The following is an 18,495-nucleotide window of genomic DNA, read 5'->3' on the forward strand; positions in this document are numbered from 1 at the left end:
GCTGGGGTAGGGAGTGCTTCCAAGAGTGGCACACAGGTTGGTCTGCTGTCTGGTGCTAATGTAGGAGTGATTCGCAGTGCATAGGGCTGAGCTGGAGCAGACTACAGAAGTCTGTTGTGGGCCATTCAGGAGAGCTGGGGGCAGGCAGAGGCCTTGCAAAAAGAATGCTCTTGGAATATTTGACTGTGGTGCCCAGTGGAGCAGGCACCACTGGTTCTGCACTCTAACCGCTAGAGGGCGCTGCCTTCCAATTGAAACCAGAGATGACCCTCCACCCCTCCCCATGGTTCCTCCTTAAACTGCCCAGTGCTTGGGATCGACCTAGCGGGGCTAACTCGAGAAAACCTAGAAAACCTAAACTGGTAGTGGAGGTGTTGGAACTGCAAGATCATGTCCGATTGGTCCTGGAGACAATACCTGTATTATAGTTGCAGCTGGCCCTCATTAGCCCTAGGAGGTGGTGAGGGAGGGAAGTCTGGGTATTTTCTGCATCCACCATGTGCCAGGGGCAGGTGCAGGGAGGGAAGTCTGGGTATTTTCTGCATCCACCACGTGCCAGGGGCAGGGAAACCCACAGCATGCAAAGATGAGGATGCAGATTAGGTTGATATCCTCACCCTTCTGCCTTCCTTTGGGCTATGTTGGCTGCCCAGGGCCTGTGGTCTCTCAGGTTGGAGAGATTGCAGCTGACAGCAAAGGTCCCCTCTCACCTTACCTTTTAAAGTGGGAGGCATCTGTATTCCTGGGGTCCAATACAAAGCTCGTGTGATCTCAGGCACATTACTAACCTTGCTCAGCTTCACATTCATGCCAATGTTGTGACAATTAAAGGATGCATAAAGTTTGCCAGGGGTTTTCTGGGGAGTGAAGATTGTTGCTGGTGCAGACGAGATCACAGAGGGCTCCATTCCGTCTGTCGCCAAATCCCAGATCTAATCTCTCAGAGTAGCCGAGCAACCAACTCCACATATACATATTTCTGTTTGCTGTAACAACTGTAATGGGATGTGAAAATATCTGTGATTTCTATTGATGGCAAATTCTTTTGTGGTTTGTTGCCTATGTTCATAGTAGAAGGAAATGCTTACTTTCAACTAGAAACTGATGAAAATAAAGATGTAATGTTTCCCCCAAATTCACAAGTCCCATGAATAAATCCATGGCCCCAGGTAAGAATCTCTGCTGTTTCCTCAGTTTGCAGCTGGGGAAGCTGAGGTCTCCTGATTCCTGCCTAGGTCAAAAGTCTTCCTGCTAAAGTGCAGAACTCTGAATCTTGGGGAAAACTTTCTCTGCATCATTATTTTCACTCTGGAATTCCCAGATTTACTTTGTCAAAAACATGCCAGTGGCCTGAAGTGTCCCTTGCTTGCATTATGCCCAAAGCATACATTTGGGGTGTGAACTTCCCTCAGAGGTGCTTCACAGGACCAGCTCCAAGCTCCATGGAACCCAGTGGCTGTTTTTCTGCTGTTCCTAAGCTTATCCCTCTGGGGACCCTGGGAAGTTGGCCCTTTAAGACAGGGTCCAAACTCATAGATACAGAGAACAAACTGATGATTGGTTAGTGGGAGGGGGTTAGGGGTTTGGGTGAAAAAGGTAAAGGGATTAAGAAGTATGAATTGATAGTTACAAAACAGTCATGGGATGTAAAGTACAGAATAAGGAATATAGACAGTAATATTGTAATAACTATTATGGTGCCAGGTGGGTATGAGAACTATTAGGGGAATCACTTAATAAATTATATAAATGTCTTACCACTGTACTGTATACTATACTATATACTAGATAGTATGTATGTATATGTATATACTATACTATATATTAAAGCTAATATAAAACAATATTGAATGTCAACTGTAATTGAAAGAAAAAAAAAACAGGGTCTAAACTTCCCAAGGACCAGTGATTCTTATTTCTGTGTTTCTCAGAAGAGGCAAGTGGAGACTGTAATTCATATTCCAAGAGTGCCTAGATTTTGATACATGCAGGAAGCTAGGACATGCCCTGTTCTTGCTCTGTACCTCAGTTTTTCTATTGGTGGAAAGGATTGTGTGTTCTGACACCTCAACTGGGAAAAGGAAGAGGGAGGGAAAGACAACTAAAGTATCCTTCACAGCCACCTTACAAGTGTTGATAACTCACCATTCTCCACGGGTTCTCAGGCCTCCCCTGATCTGCCACCTGGTTGTTGAAAAAAACTAGATCAGCAATCATGTATTGCCACAATGGGTGAAGCAACAGAGGAGAGTGACTTTGCTCTTCCTCCCACCCATCACCTTACACAGCTGTAAAACATTTATCTGAGGTCTGCATATGGATCCTGGCCTAATAAATTTCTCCAGAGGCATGCAGACTACACAGACTGCTTCTTCAGGCCAGAGCAACATGGTGAGTAAAAGGGGAGACTGTCATAAACATGGACTCAGAGCAGGGACAGGGAACCCATGGAGCATACAATGTCAGGTTCTGAGTAAATTTATGAGCTAATAAAAACACAAAGTAATCCTGGGCTAATCAGATCTAAAGTTGGAGTAAAAATTTGAGGACATCATAGATGGATCTCAAGTATGAAGGGTAGAAGATTGGTGGAATCTTGTACTGAGTACAAGATTGGTGGAATCTTGTACTGAGCCAGGCAAAATGCGGTAGTAAAAAGGCCTTGGTGGTAAAAGTGAAGAGTTTTAGCCGTGGCTGTGCTATGAACTTGAGTGATTTTGGCTAAGTCACTTCACCTCTCTGGATCTTTGTTTCACAGTCAAAAAAATAAGGATGTACTACTCAACAACAAAAACTTAAACAATCTGATTAAAAGATGGATAAAAGGCTTGAATAGACATTTCTCCAAAAAAGATATACAAAAGGTAAATAAGCACATAAAAAGGTGCTCAACATTAATTATTTTTAGGAAAATGCAAATCAAAGTCATAAGATATCACCTTACACCCATTAGGATGACTGTTATAAAAAAAACACAAAATCATAAATGTTGGTGAGGATAGGGAGAAACTGAAACTTTTGTTCATTGTTAGTAGGAATGTAAAATGGTGCAGCTGCTATGGAAAACAGTATGGCAGTCCCTCAAAAAATTAAACAAAATTATCATATGATCCAGCATTTCCACTTCTGGATATATACCCAAAAGAATTGAAAGCAGAGACTTGAACAGATTTTGTACACCCATGTCGACAGCAGCATTATTCACAATAACCAAAAGGTGGAAGTAATCCATTCATTGCCAGATGAATGGATAAATAAAATGTGTTGTACACATACAATGGAATATTATTCAGCCTTAAAATGGAAGGGAATCTGGTACATGCTACAACACAGATGAGCCTTGAAGATATTTGCTGACTGAAAGAAGTCAATCACAAAAAGACAAGTATTGTATGATTCCTCTTATAAGAGGTATCTAGAAGAGTCAAATTCATAAAGACAGAGTAGAATGGTGGTTGCCAAAGCCTGGGGGGAGTTGAAAATGAGCAGTTGTTGTTTAATGAATATGGAGTTTTAGTTTGGGAAGATGAAAAGGTCCTGAAGAAAGATGGTGATGATGGTTGCACAACAATATGAATATACTTAATGCCTCTGAACTATATAATAAAAAATGGTTAAAATGGTAAATTTTATCACACTAAAAAATAGTAAGCCCTGGCTGGTGTGGCTCAGTGGATTGAGTGCCAGCCTGTGAACCAAAATGTCACTGGTTTGTTTCCCACTCAGAGCACATACCAGGGTTGCAGGCCAGGTCCCCAGTTGGGGGTTTGCAAGTGGCAATCATATATTGATGTTTATCTCCCTCTCTTCCTCCCTCCCTTCTCTTCTCTCTAAAAATAAAACTAATAAATAAAATTTAAAATATCAAGAAAATGAGATAAAAGACTCTTGCCAAAAGTGCCCAGGTATGCCATTGTGAAGATACTGATTCCTTCTAATTTTGAATATACTGGACAGGGACTTCCAGCCAAGATGGAGGAGTAGGTGGAAACACTGTGCCTCCTCACACAACCAAAATTATTAAAGACACAAAGATTAAGAAACAAAAACACACCCAGAACAGACAGAAAATTGAACTGTATGGAAGTCCAACAACCATTCAACCAGACCAGTAATGGGCGGAATCAGCGGCTGGGGGAGAGGGATTGTGGCAGGAAAAGGCAGTGGCAGCCAGACCTGGGAGCGCAGGCAGTGAGGGGCTGACCACAGTCACACATTCACATGCAGATAAACTAGGCAAAAATAGGCAGCAAGACAGACCGCACAACCCAGGGCCCTGGTGACAGAAAATCAAGCCTAAAAGCACTGATTAAAAAGGTGCCAGCTTGTGGGAAGTGGCAGAGGGGACTAAAATCCAAAAGAGAGTGGAACAAGTGCCATTGTTCCTTTTCTGACCCCACCCCCACATACAGCATCACAACCCGGCAACTGGGTTGCCCTGCTCTGGTGAACACCTAAGGCTCTGCCACTCATATGTAACAGGCACGATCTGACCAAAAATAGCTCAATCAGAACAAATCAAAGCCCCAAATCCAATACTTTTAAGTGACCAAGAGATAGCCAACCTATCAGATTCAACCTATCAGTGTTCAAAACACTGGTCATTAGGCTGCTCACAGAACTGGTTGATTTTGGTTGCTAATTAGATAATCCTAAAAGAAGCAAGAGGAAAGGAGACAGTTACCTACAAAAAAGTTCTCATCAAACAATCAGCTGATTTGTCAAAAGAAACCTTGCAAGCAAGAAGGGGCTGGAAAGAAGTATTCCAAGTCATGAAAGGCAAGGACCTACATCCAAGAACACTCTGTCCAGCAAAGCTTTCATTTAGAATGGAAGGGGAGATAAAGTGCTTCCCAGACAAGGTCAAGTTAAAGGAGTTCATCATCATCAAACCATTATTATATGAAATATTAAAAGGGCTTATCTAAGAAAAAGAAGATAAAAAATATGAACAGTAAAATGACAAACTCACAACTATCAACAAATGAACCTAAAAGAAAAACAAAAACAAAAACTAAGAAAACAACTAAAACAGGAACAGAATTAGAGAAATGAACATCACACAGAGGGATTTCAATGGGGAGTAGGAAGGCAGGAATGGGGGGGAAGGTACAGGGAAGAAGAAGCATAATTAGTAGGCATAAAGTAGACAGGGAGAGAAAAAATGGTATAGAAAACAGGACTCAAAGAACTTGTATGTACAACCCATAAACATGAATTAAGGGGGGGGTAGAATGCTGGAGGGTTGAGGGGATAGGGGTGGAGGGGGATGAAGGGAGAAAAAATGGGGAAACTAATAGCATAATCAATAAAAATACTTAAAAATTGATAAATAAAACTTATGGTATTATTTACTTGCAGTGCAATTCACCAGTTTTAGGGGTGCAGATTGGTGAACTTTGATAATTGTAGATAACTGTATCTACCCACACTCAAGATATAGAACAATTTCCTCACTTTAAAGTTTCTCCTTCAGGTCCTTGATTTTCAGAGAGATGTTGAAAAATTGGCTGAAGTCTGGTGAGAAGTCTGGAGGTCCTGGCATAGGCAGACCAACTTAAGGAATGAGGCTTATGGAGAATGTACCAGCTTTCTAATATTTGAAGGACTGCCATGTAGATAAAGAGTGGTCTTAGGGCAACGGAGAGGGAACCATCAGGACCTGTGGATGGAAATTAGATATTTTGACTCAATATAAAAAAGAAATTTCTAGCCCTGGCTGGTGTAGCTCAGTGGATTGAGCACAGGCCTGTGAACCAGAAGATCGTGGTTCGATTCCCAGTCAGGGCACATGCCTGGGTTGCAGGCCAGTTACCAGCATGGGATGCATGAGAGGCAACCATACATTGATATTTCTCTCCTTCTCTCCTTCCCTTCCCCTCTAAAGATAAATAAATAAAATCTTTAAAAAAAAGAAATTTCTAAAAACAATGTAATAACTATTTACTAATGATGAAGGTGAGGCTGAGTTAAAACTGAATTACTCTAGATCAAACACCTAGGAAGCGGTAGATTCAGAATTTGAATGCAGGTGTTCCGATCCTAAATTCAGATTTTCTCATTCTTCCCTTTGCTTTGGAAGATGTTCAGGAGGCTCTTGGGACATTAGTATCAAGATAGAGGCAACGTGAGTTAGCTGCTAAGATGTTCATCATTTTTGACCATTACCCTCTGGCTCATGCCATGCTTTTGCTGGGGATAGCCAAGGCCCAGTAAAGACCAGTGGCCCTTCGAACATGAGCAGATGTGAGTGATACCAACCCCCCTCTCCCCCCGCAGCCTGTGGTTCACTTTGCTTCACTTTTGCTTCACAGCCATCTTTTGCTTTGATTTCCAGCATGGGATGAAGATTCAGGTCAGTGAGAAGCTGGGTGCTGTGTGGGTGCCACTGATAGGAATCAGCTGCTGGCCTGGCTGGGACTTTGGGTTGAGAGGAGCTTGTAGCAATGCCTTCCACCTACCTGGCTGGGTTTGTCTGAGAGATTTTGAGTGTGAAAATGGGAAACAATTGAAGATAAAAACAGCACTCTCAGGTGAGAGAGAGAGGGTAAAAAACAGAGAGATGAGGGAGTATATAACAAGAGGAAGGGAGCCTAGGCAATAAAGCCAGGACTTTACTGCTCAATTCACAGTGAGCAATTGAGTGAGAACTCCCACTGTCAGAGGAAAAAGGACTGGCACATGAGGGCCTTTGCTGCATTTAGGGGGCCTATTGGCCTCCTGGCATTTTACCGACAGTGGTTGCACAGGTTACAACTCCCCAGGAAGACCTCAGTGCATGAGGATGCTCAGGTGTCTCTCAGCACTGACCTTGGGATGGGAGAGAGTGAAAGCTCCTAAGTAAGGCATTGAGTATCAGTTGGACGTGACCAAGGCATCTGCCAAAGGAAGAGAACCAAGAAGGCAGAGGCACCTCCTACCTACACAGTGAGGCAGGTAAGCCAGTGCATTGGGTTTGCTCAGCTCAGGGCCTAGTCAGCTGGCAGGGAGCAGGACAGAGGTCGCTTAAACTCAGATCATGTGTCCCTGTTAAATACATCAGCTTTTAAATCAATCTTTGTTCAAAGTCCAGTGAGTTCCAAGAAAACAACTCACCAGCAGAGAGTGAATTCCCAAGTGGACTCAAAAAATCTTCCTCCAAGATCCAGGTAAGAACTAACTCTTAGTCCCCCGACTGAGGGGCTGACAACCTTTTTTCTTTTCCTTTTCCCTCTTCTAAGCAGTAGCTGGCTATCAAGAACAGAAGAGAGGCTCATGCAGAAGGAGCAAGGAGCTAGGCCCCCTTGGTGGTGGTGGTGATGGTGGTGTGTTTGTGTAGTGGTGGGGGACTAGTCTCCTAGATTCTCTCTGCTTGAGATGCCCCGACACTTGCAAGTGAGGGTGTTCTTTACAAAGGAGTTGGTAAACTAATCCTCAGACAAAAGCTTTCTCACAGTTGCATGGAGGTTTGATGTATAGCCAAAGGGAGTGAGACAGCAGACCTCACAGGTCACAGGGAGATACTCACAGGACCTTCCCACTATGCAAGGGCTCTGGGTATTAGAAATTTTCTTAAAGGTTACAACCTAATATAACTGGACAATACAGACAGGCATTGCTATTCTTCTCATCATATTATAGCACTGAGAAATGAGGAAAAACCAGGGGATTTCTAGGCTGGCTGAATTTTTAAATGTAGATCTTCAGGCTCTACCCTTTGGAGTTTCTAGTTCTTTGTGTTTTTAACACTCACCCAGATGAGTCTCATGTGCAGGCAGGTTTGGGAACCACTGGTATGTTCTTTCCTAAGTAGTGGGGTCAAGGGACTTAAACGTGACTTTCATCTAAGGGCCCACCAGCTAGGGAGAATCCTATTCTGGCTGGCTCTGTGAGAATACATTCCTCCTTAGTTTTAGTCCCTGCAGTGTTGCACTGACATGCTCTCATTCTTTTATCCAGAAATCATAGGGGCTGATGGTCTCAGGTCATGGTTGTCTAGTTACCTGGAGTCACACATTTTTTCCTGAAACAAATAACTCAGGGACTTTGAGTTTGTGTGTTATGACTAAGTAAATTGGCCTTACCATTGACTCTTGTTTATTCTTTGAAGTTGCTAGTAATGATGTCTTCAGTTCATAGACCACTGGCTAGACAGCTGCTTCTCATCCAAAACAAAGAACATGGGGCTGAAATACAAATAACCTCGGTTTTCATTCAGTTGTTAGTGACAGGCTATTAGACAAGTCAGCCAGCTGGGGCCTCAATTTTGTCGTCTATCAAAGCCTCTCATCTTTTGCTGAAGGCTGTACTGAAAATAAAATTATAAATATGTGCTTGAGCAGAAAGACAAATGTGCTTACATTTCAAATGTGTGTATGGATCTGAAGGCTCTGTGGAATAGTGGGAGACAGACAGCCTTATGGCTAGTTAGAGAACTTGTTCCATCTTTTAATCTCATGGAGCTTTTACTCATCTATAAATAAGGAGTTGAGACTTAATAATCACAATTGTTCTTTTCAGCACACCAAGTATAATAGATCCTGGATCTGTGAAGGCTAGCTCTTTATTGTCACTTGGGTGTGAATTAAAATGTTAGCTCCCCCGGAAGGGCTTTTAAAATCAGCTGCCCCCTCTACTCCACCACTATATTCCTCATTTGTAGCCATATTATCAGAAATCATCTTGTTTACTTCTTATATGCCACCTTTGCTAGATGTTTAGTTTCGAGGGAGCAGGAATCTTGTCCTTTGTTGTTACTTGCTGTAATCCCAGTTCCCAGAACAACACCTGGCAAGAGTAGATGCTTAGATATTTGGGTAAATGGAAGTTGGTATGGCAGGGAAGGAGCTGCAAGGATAAAATCAGGATTTCATTTTCAAAAAGGTTTTATTTATTTATTTTTAGAGAGAGGGAATGGGAGGGAGAAAGAGAGGGACAGAAACGTCAATGTCTGGCTGCCTATTGCATGCCTTCTGCTGGGGACCTGGCCCACAACCCAGGCATGTGCTCTGACTGGAAATCGAACCAGCGACCCTTTGGTTCACAGACCAGCCCTCAATTCACTGAGCTACACCAGCCACGGCAGAATTGGGATGTTTTGGTAAGCTGCTCTGAAGGTGAGGAGGTTAAAGAATTCTGATACTGTCAGGTTATCTGGAGTCCAAAGTCTGATGACGTGGGAATGGGTGTCTCTGTTTTACTTTTTGGTTAAATGGTTTCATATTTGTTGCATAGGAATTTGACAAGAGTAGCAAGTTAGAGTTAGACATATTTTCTTAAAGATCTCAGCAACTCCTCGCCTTGGTCCTTCATGAGAGACTGCTCAGATTTCTTTCATTTCTGCCTGGTTGGTATCATGGCTAGGTGATTAAGAGCATGGGTGTTGGAACTGGAAACCTAAATTCCAGAGCAGGCATTTTCTTCCCCTCTAAATCTCCATTTCCTCCTAAACAGGCATAACAGAACCTAGTTTTTAGTGTTATGAGAATTAGATGGGAGAATGCGCTTTGTGCCTTGCACAGCTGAAATATATTTTGATGATCTTCAGACAGCTTTTTGAGAGGCATAGCCCCAGGGAAGGAAGGAACCCTGGCACTGGCAGGAAGTTTTGTAAGCAGGAAAGACAGCACCTACTAACTAGGGAGGATTTGCTCTTGGTCTGAGATGACCACCAGCTTCTGAGGCTCCAAGCCTTATAGACATGAACACTGAAGCTCCTCTGTAATCTGTAGGACTGAGTCTAAGGCACTTTACAGTCTAAGCTTTTTTTTTTGTCCTTTCAATATATACCTGTTCTCTAGGTGTTCTGAACCATTCACCATTCCTGAATTCACCTGTACTCTTTCTTTTGCCTTGTATGCCTTCCTCCTTCTAGCCTAACTACTTGAGTTTTCTAACACAGAATATCTCTCATGGGGAGGGGCGGGGAGACTGTGGAAGGAGCCCAGACTCAGCTGGGTTTGAATCCAGGTTTTTTGCTTATGCAAATAGCCATGGGAAACCAACTTAACTTTTCAAAGTCTTTTTTCCCTTGTCAAAAGGACTATTAGGATTAGATGAGAACTCATAAAAGGTACCGAAGCTGGTGCTTGGAACCTAGTGGGAGCTCAATAAATATGTGTAACAATAACAATACATTTACTTTTTTTCTCTTTCAATTATGGTTCACATGCAGTATTATTTTAGTTTCAGATATACAAAATAATGATTAGACATTTATATAGCTTAAAAATGAAGTAATCACCCTGATAAATCTAGTGCCCATCTGGTACCATATATAGTTACTACAACATTAATGACTATATTCCCCATGCTGTACTTTGTATCCCTGACTATTTTTATCACTGGCAATTTGTACTTAATCCCTTTCAACTTTTTCACCCATCACCCCACCTCCCTCCTCCCATCTGGTGACCATTATTTTGTTCTCTGTATCAGTGAGTTTGTCTCTATACAAAACATTTACTTTTCAACATTCTGGCACCCATGCCCTTGTTTGATAGTTAGGTTTGTAACTCTCTCCACTGCACTATGGGCTCTGTGAATGCAGGATGGTATCTAATCAGGGTTGAGCCTCAGTCTCTGCCCCCAGCAGGTACTAAATATAACTAATTGATTATATAAATGATATTTGAAACTCAGAAGATGGGGTGACACTTCCAGATTGTGCTGGTCAGGAAAGGGTTTGCAAACATCTAAACTTTGAACTTAGATTTGAAAATTGGTAGGTCTTGAATTCATTCACTTGTAAAAAATGTTTGCTTAGGACCTAATCAGAGTGGGGATGGTATTTCAGGCAGAGCATGGAGCCTGAGCAAAGGGCAGCTTTGGTGCCTGCTGAGAAGTAGAGCTGGATTATGCTGAGCCTCAAAACCTGAACCAGACACCTGGACTTTCATGTCTTGAATAAGTTTTAGAGACTAATATGGTGAGAGCAAGAGCAGGAAGTTTGTCTTGAGGCATTGAGTGGGAGAGACAGGAGGTGGGAGGATTCCGGTACATAGAAAAAAGTGAGGGGGTGGAAATGCAAGTTCAAAGGGTCTTGTTAAAACCAGGTGCCAATTTGGGGTGATAGCTTTGTTCCAGTCAACCCACTGGATGATTTGGTTATTTTCAGGCACTTGTTCTATCAGCAGGAGTAGATACTGTATCCTTTCTGTGAGGGCATCTCTGTTTCCATACAATATTGACTCTATCTCTACCAATTTATCTTCTTATCTAAGAAAATAAGCAAGTGAAGTGTGAAACACTTTGAACTCCATCCCAGAGTCCTGCCATATAGGACAAAGTGTTGTTCACAGTGGTTGAAGCAGTATTTAGTACCAATGGAACAAATGAACTTTGAGATAAACAGATTGCATTCGCTAACATAAATCAGAAATGAGAACTGAATTACTCCCTGGGCCTGTGATCACTCTTTGCCACATCATTCTCAATGCAATGCATTTCATTAATGTCCCACATTTGAAATCTATTGCTTTTGAAGACCAAACAGTAACTATCACAGGGGGAAGTACAGTTAGCAAATATGTATTTTAGGGCACCTATCCTATTTTTTATGCTAATTATTTAAAATTAATACACTTGAATGTTTGAATTCTCACAGGTCTTGCCTTTCATTTGAGGAATCCAGGTGGCCTCAAATATATTATCTACAGCAAAGATGTAGGATATGCTCTAGGTAAAATATTTGTGAAGAAAATAAAATGGAATTTTCTTTATCTCTTCCTTGCTTGATACATCTGTCAATACTAGCTGAAGTACAAGAAACAGGTTGTCCTGAGGCTCTGAAAGAAGGCAGATACTCCTGACACAGGGCAGGAAGCCCTTGGTGAGGGCTGATGGCTGTGTGGAATTCTCAGCCAGTCTAGAGTTGCTAAGTTAACATCACCAGTGTCCACTAATTGTATTTTACAACAAAAGACTAGTAATTTGATTGTCTCAGTCTTTACACATGCATGGAAATGCTGAAGGAGAAATGTTCCTCTCAAGGGTACATTGTGTGGATATGCCTGGTCAAGCTCCCCAAGAATGTTGCTTTCTTCTTGCTAAAGTTCAAAGTGTTTTATGCATCAGCATGGAGTTCAGTGCAAAGTGAATAACATTCAGGTTGAACATTATATCCCAGAATTCTTGACTTCTCTTCCCCTCATTCCTTGATGAAATAGAAATCATTTACTGTGTGGTTATATCCTAGGTTGCACAAATATCCTCTCATAGTCTTAGTAACTAGGGTTAAATATTATTAATCTGTTTTGCTAAATTTTTGCTGTTTAGTGTTTTCATGGTTTGAGGGTTGGTTATATAAGTGCTTTGTGAAGAGAGGGTGTATTTTCTATGTAGTATGATACTGACTGTATCACTGATTCCTAATTACTATTAGATAAGATGGTGGTGAGGTCAGAGTACTCATGACTAACAGTTGTAGATCACTGTATTTATAGAATAATCCTTTTACTTCCTGGATGTTGGGAGATCAGCAAAGAAGACACTCCTTGGACTTTTTTCCTGATGGTCATTGTACTTGGCTATCTCTGGGTAAAACAGCCTCCTTCTGTTGTTTCATCTCCACATAGAATGCGGTGTATCCAACATCCTTTTTACTAATCTTTTGGAAATTTAGTGATACTGTCTGGTGAGTTTATTCACTAGTTACTCCCTAGTTACCATGATCCTAGTTACCTGGGCCAGATATATCTCTATGAAGGTAATTCTTTCCTCACTCTATCTCCTGCACCCTTGTCTGTTCCTTGGGTCCCTTTGTTGGGGTACCTTGAGTTCACATCTGTTAGAGCTCATCTGCTCTAGGTGTTGGGACTCTGGCCAGCTTAGTCTTAGAGTTCTGTGAAAGCTCCCTGGAATCTTATACCTCACTGAAACAAAACATTTGGTGCCATTTTTGTAATTCCCTAGCTCTCAGACTTACATGATACTTCTGAGCTCAGGGAAATATGAGTTCATTATTTGAACTTTAAAATTTCATGGGGAATAAAATAATCAGCCCTAGATTTTCAGCAGCTAAATTAACTTTGCAGAAGAGGTCTAAAGTGAACCTCTGATCTGGTAATCAAGGTGATTGCCCATCTATATTCCATCATTCAATCTCTACTTGTCTGCTTCAAAAAGAAAGTGGGAGCATTGCTCAAATGTTCTCTCAGAAAATGGAATTCCCATTACTGTAGGAATGCCACCAGAGGACAGGGAAGTCAGTGTGCATGGACTAGGTTTCTCTGCTTCAGATACTATGCTTACATGCTTCATATGTTCCATCTTAAGTAACCTTCACCTTGTCCCTGTGCATTTTCTATTCTGGGTGTGCTTCTGTCTTTAGCACAAAATTAAGAAAGTCATCCATGTTCCCATACCTAGCACATAGTGACACCAGGATTAAAGACTGTGTTTAGATTAAAAAACTCTTTTTCAAATTTACTTTACCCAGACTAGAATGCTGGGTGAAGACAGAAAGAAAAAATGCAAATGCTTTTCATATTAGCCACATATATGGCCACTTTAAGCTTTTCCTTACCAGAAACTACTCTATTCTGAAGATCTTTTAAGATGACTTTTTTTCCATGAGAACCCTCAATTTTTGAAACTACTCTCTTAGTCTCTTCTTCTTCCCTCTCCCTATTCATCCTGCTGAACCAGTCCCTGAACCAGTCCCAGAAGCCTTTCTGGCTTCTCTTACCTGCGCATTCACAGTGGCCCCACAAGTCTAACATTCCAGCTCTGTGCTGTAATGGTAAATATAGAAATCCTCACATCCTAGTCTTCTTTTAAACATGTCAAAACCCAACTGGGGGGGGAGAAGTCACCAGTCTCTCCTTCTATTATTTTTGTTCCTTTTGATGAGAAAAAGCTATGAGAAACCATGCTGTTTGGTCTGCTTTAAACTCATGAGATAGATCAATTGACCTATCCACCTACCTAATAAAAATATGTATTTAACCTAAGCTGTTTCTTAGATAATTTTATTCAATTTGTTTGTTCACTGTAGTGAAACCATGCTATAGCTGTTGGAAATTCTTTTTGCCAGTGGTTATTAACCGTCAGCCCAGTTCATAACTGTTTGGTTTACATGGAGGTTCTTAAAAATCTGAATAGCTATCATCTTTTTAAAATGGGGATTTTGCCAGATTAAAGACTTAAGTGTAAGACTCAAAACTATAAAACTCCTAGAAGAAAACATAGGCAGTAAAATCTCTGATATTTCTTTTAGCCAAATTTTTTTCTGATATATCTCCTTAGGCGAGGGAAACAAAAGAAAAAATAAACAAATGGGACTACACTGAACTCAAAAGTTTTTGCACAGTGAAGGAAACCAACAAAACAAAAAGACAACCCACTGAATGGGAGAACATATTCACCAATGGTACATCTGATAACATATCAGATGGAATGATAACATTCCATCTGATAACATACCCAAAATTTATAAAGAACTCATACAAGCCCTGGCCAGGTAGCTCAGTTGGTTAGAGCATCATCCTTATCCACCAAGGTTGTGGGTTTGATCTCTGGTCAGGGCACATATGAGAATCAACCAGTGAATGCATAAATTAGTGGAACAACAAATCTTTCTCTCTCTTTGTCCCTCCCTCTCCCTCCCTTCCTCTCTCTCTCTCTCTCTCTAAAATCAATAAAAATTTAAAAAAACTCATACAGCTCAACACCCCCCCCAAAAAAAACCCAAGTAAAAATTGAGCAGATGACCTTAATAGATACTTTTTCAAAAAAGGATGTACAGATGACCAATAGAATTATGAGAATATGCTCAACATCACTAATCATCAGAGAAATGCAAATTGAAGCCACAATGAATCCACCTCACACCTGACAGAATGGCTATTATCAATAAATCCAAACAACAGTGTTTGTGAGGATGTGGAGAAAAGGGAAACCTCATGAACTGTTGGTGTGAACGCAGGTTTCTGTAGTCACTATTGAAAACAGTGTGGAGAGGTCAAAAAATTAAAAAGAGAACTACCTTATGATCCAGTGATTCCACTCTGGGTAATGTTTCTACCTGGAGAATTCCAAAACACTAATTCAAAAGAATATATTGACCCCTATATTCATCACAATGTTATTTACAGTAGCTAAAATATGAAAGCAACCCAAGTGCCCATCAATAGACAAGTGGATAAAAATGTGGTGGTACATATATATAATGAAATTTTACCCAGACATAAAAAAGAATATAATCTTACCATTTGCAGCAGTATGAATGGACCTACATAGTGTTACACTAAGTGAAATAATTTTGTCAGAGAATGACCAATACCATATGATTTCACTTACATGTGAAATCTAAATAACAAAATAACCCTGACCAGTGTGACTTGCTTGGTTGGGCACTATTCTGCAAAACAAAAGGTTGTTAGTTCCATTCCAATCAGGGTACATGCCTGGGTTGTTGGTTTGGTCCCTGGTTGGAGTGCATTCTAGAAGCAATGGGTCAATGTTTCTCTCTCACATTGATGTTTCTCTCCTCTCTTTCTCTCTCCCTTCCCCTCTCTCTAAAAATAAATAAAATATTTTTAAAAGACAAAAAAATACATGAACAAAGAAAATTGAAACAGACGTACAGACTGACAGTTGCCAGAGGGGAGGAAATTCTGGAGACTGTGTAAAAAAGGTGAAGAGATTAAGAAGTACAAATTGGAAAGGAAAATGGACTCATGTACATAGACAACAATGTGGTGATTGCTGGGGGGCGAAGGGGGCACTAAATGGCAATGAAAAAAGTACAATAAAAAAGGTACAATTGGGAGTTACAAAATAGTCACAGGGATGTAAAGTACAGCAGAGGGAATATAGACAATAACATTGTAAAAACTATGTATGGTGCCAGGTGGGTATTGGAAATATTGGGAGAAGGGGGAAGACTTTATAAAGTATATGATTGTCTAGTTACTACACTGTACACCTGAAACTAACACAAAATAATATTGAATATAAACTGTAATAGAAAAATTAAAATGGGGATATTTTGCATTAATTTCTTGAGAAATCTGTCACATCAGGCTGTTACTTTCTCACAGGAGCTGTAATGGTAGCTGAGCCACAGTCCTCTCCTGGCCAGATTCACTGATTTATTAGTTTGAGCCCAGAGGATATTTTGGACCATATTCTCAAAGTTCCTGATTTGTCTCAACTGCTTTGGGGGAGAAGATTGAAGTTGAGGTAAGTGATCTCATTTTCCTCTTTATCACATTTTTTCCCCACTTCTGTGCTACCCAGTGGAATTAGTTCAGCTCATCAAGGCTAAAGCTATTTATTATGCTCTCTATGTCATTCCTTGATATACAAACATGCTGATTGTTTTCTCAATATTAAAAATAACACTACCCACCATTCCTGCTCTCTACTCAAGCTGCTATCCCAACTCTCTCATTTATCTGTTTTAAGATATATCTATATTCATTGCCTCTGTTATTTACTATCTACTCATTTCTTAGTCCGCTATCCATCCTGGACTTCCATTTTCTAAGCTTAGTGATATTTTCTGTTTTCATATTCTTTACCTCTTAGTGTCCTTTGACATTGTTAGCTATCCTACAATGAAATTAATTTTTTAGTGTGGACTATACTATCAAATCTTGTCCTTGTAATTATTCCCTCACTGCTTCATCTTCTTGTCACCTAGATATAGGTATTATGCAAAGCTTTATCCTTGGCCATCTTCCTTTTATATTCTCACTCATGGCCTTCACCTAGCACTGCTGTGCAGACTCTAGTCCATCATCTGCTGAGCTCCAGGCCCACACTTCTACCTACCTGCAGCATGTTCTGCCAAGCCCTCTGATTTAAACCCATCTCAGAGTGACTTGCATCTCTTCCCTCATGATTGCTTCACTGTTTAATCGTATCACTTTTCTGCTAGTTACAAAGGCATGCAGTTGGTTTTCTTTCACATCTTCCTTTTCCAATAGCCAGCCAGGTGGGTAGCATTACCCAGAAGATACATTAGTCTCTTGGTTGCCATAACAGAATATCCCAGACTGGGTGGCTTAAACAACAGAAATTTATTTCTTCACAGTTCTAGAGGCTGAAAGTCTAAGATTAGGTATTAATTAGTAGGTTGGATTTCTCCTGAGTCCTCTCTTTTTCTCTTGCAGATGGCCTCCTTCTTATTGGGTCCCCACATGGTGTTTTATTTTATTTTTTCCACAATTTTATTTTTTAAAGATTTTATTTACTTATATTTAGAGAACGGGAGGGAGGGAGAGAGAGAGGGAAAGAAACATTGGTTTGTGGTTGCCTCTTGTGCACCCCCTGCTGGGGGCCTGGCCCACAACCCAGGCACATGTCCTAGACTTGAAATTGAACCAGTGACCCTTTGGTTTGCACATTGGTGCTCAATCCACTGAGCCACACCAGCCAGGGTCTCACATGGTCTTTTCTCCATGTACATGCACTCCTGGTGTTTGTTTCTCTTATAAGGATGCCAGTATCTTTTGGGTTACAGCCCCACCCATATGACCTTATTTAACCATAATTATCTCTTTATGAGGCCCTGTCAGTAAATATAGTCATAATGGGAGTTAAGGCTTAGACATATGAATTTTGGGAGGAACACAATTCAGTCCATAGCAGAAGAGTAGTCTAGGGCTTGAAAGGTATCAAGGTTGGTTAGTAGGAAAAATAAGCTAAGGAATAAATTCAGAGGAAGTATATAACTGGCCCTTATGGAGAAGCAGACAGAATGAGAAAATGACTATGTAATTAGAATATTCTTGGAACTCAGAACTGAGAAGACCCAAAAGCACAGTTGTGTTCAAATTGAGCTGTGGCCTCCGAAGACTTCACTGTGTGTGTACCTCTTTGTACAACAGAGGCCCCCTTCTTCATTACCATGCACCCACAACAAAACAACATGTGAGTGAAGTAAGCAGTAATTAGGGCGAGTAACAAGAGCCTGTGAGCCCTGATACAGCCTGGGGACCTCCTGGACACTAGTCAAGGTCTGTGTAAATAAAATATTTTGGACATCTGTATTGTCATACTTGTCCTGTCTGAGGCCATCTCTGCATGCAGAAATCTGAGGAAACAGGATCAAAGAGTTAATACAATCTGTCACTTAGTCTTCACTGTAGTTCTTCCACCTTTGTCACTTCTGTGATCTTCTTGTGGCTTCCACACTGGGTCAGGCCCTTTATTGCATGTGAGTAGAATTATTACAACAGCCTATTACCTGGCCAACCTCCAGTGTGTCTTTGTTCCAGTCCTTACCACCTACTATTCTTGAAGCTGAACTCTGACCCTGTCACTCCCTGTTTATATGCCTTGAATGGTGTCCGCTGACTACCAAACCAAGGCCAGATCCCTTGGGCTGGTATTCAAGGCTTTACAGTCTAATTTGTCACCCACAAGTTTTCTCCTATTGTCTGTCCTTCAGTCACATTGTGTTTTACCTCATCAGTAATCATACTGAGGAAATTTCTCACACTGTTCTGTGTCTAAAATGTTCTTTTCCTACTTCTATACCTGTTGAGATCTTATCTGTCATCAAGG

General features: G+C 41.0%; 1 protein-coding gene across 2 annotated transcripts in view; it reads left to right on the top strand.

Moving 5' to 3' along the window:
* The first annotated feature begins 7,041 nt into the window (after positions 1 to 7,041).
* PDZK1 (PDZ domain containing 1) overlaps positions 7,042 to 18,495 on the top strand; it is a 35,104-nt gene continuing 23,650 nt past the window's right edge. Inside the window, exons 1-2 of one of the 2 annotated variants that reach the window (XM_037145406.2) lie at positions 7,042 to 7,148; positions 16,023 to 16,164. The gene's annotated coding sequence lies outside the window, so the exon portion shown is untranslated. Of the gene's footprint in view, positions 7,149 to 15,593; positions 15,617 to 16,022; positions 16,165 to 18,495 lie in introns of those variants that run through there. The other variant, XM_053666191.1, reaches the window with a different exon arrangement.

Source organism: Artibeus jamaicensis, unplaced genomic scaffold (assembly GCF_021234435.1).
Source record: "Artibeus jamaicensis isolate MK-2021 breed Jamaican fruit bat unplaced genomic scaffold, CSHL_Jam_final contig_445, whole genome shotgun sequence".
NCBI classification, from domain to species: Eukaryota; Metazoa; Chordata; class Mammalia; order Chiroptera; family Phyllostomidae; genus Artibeus; species Artibeus jamaicensis.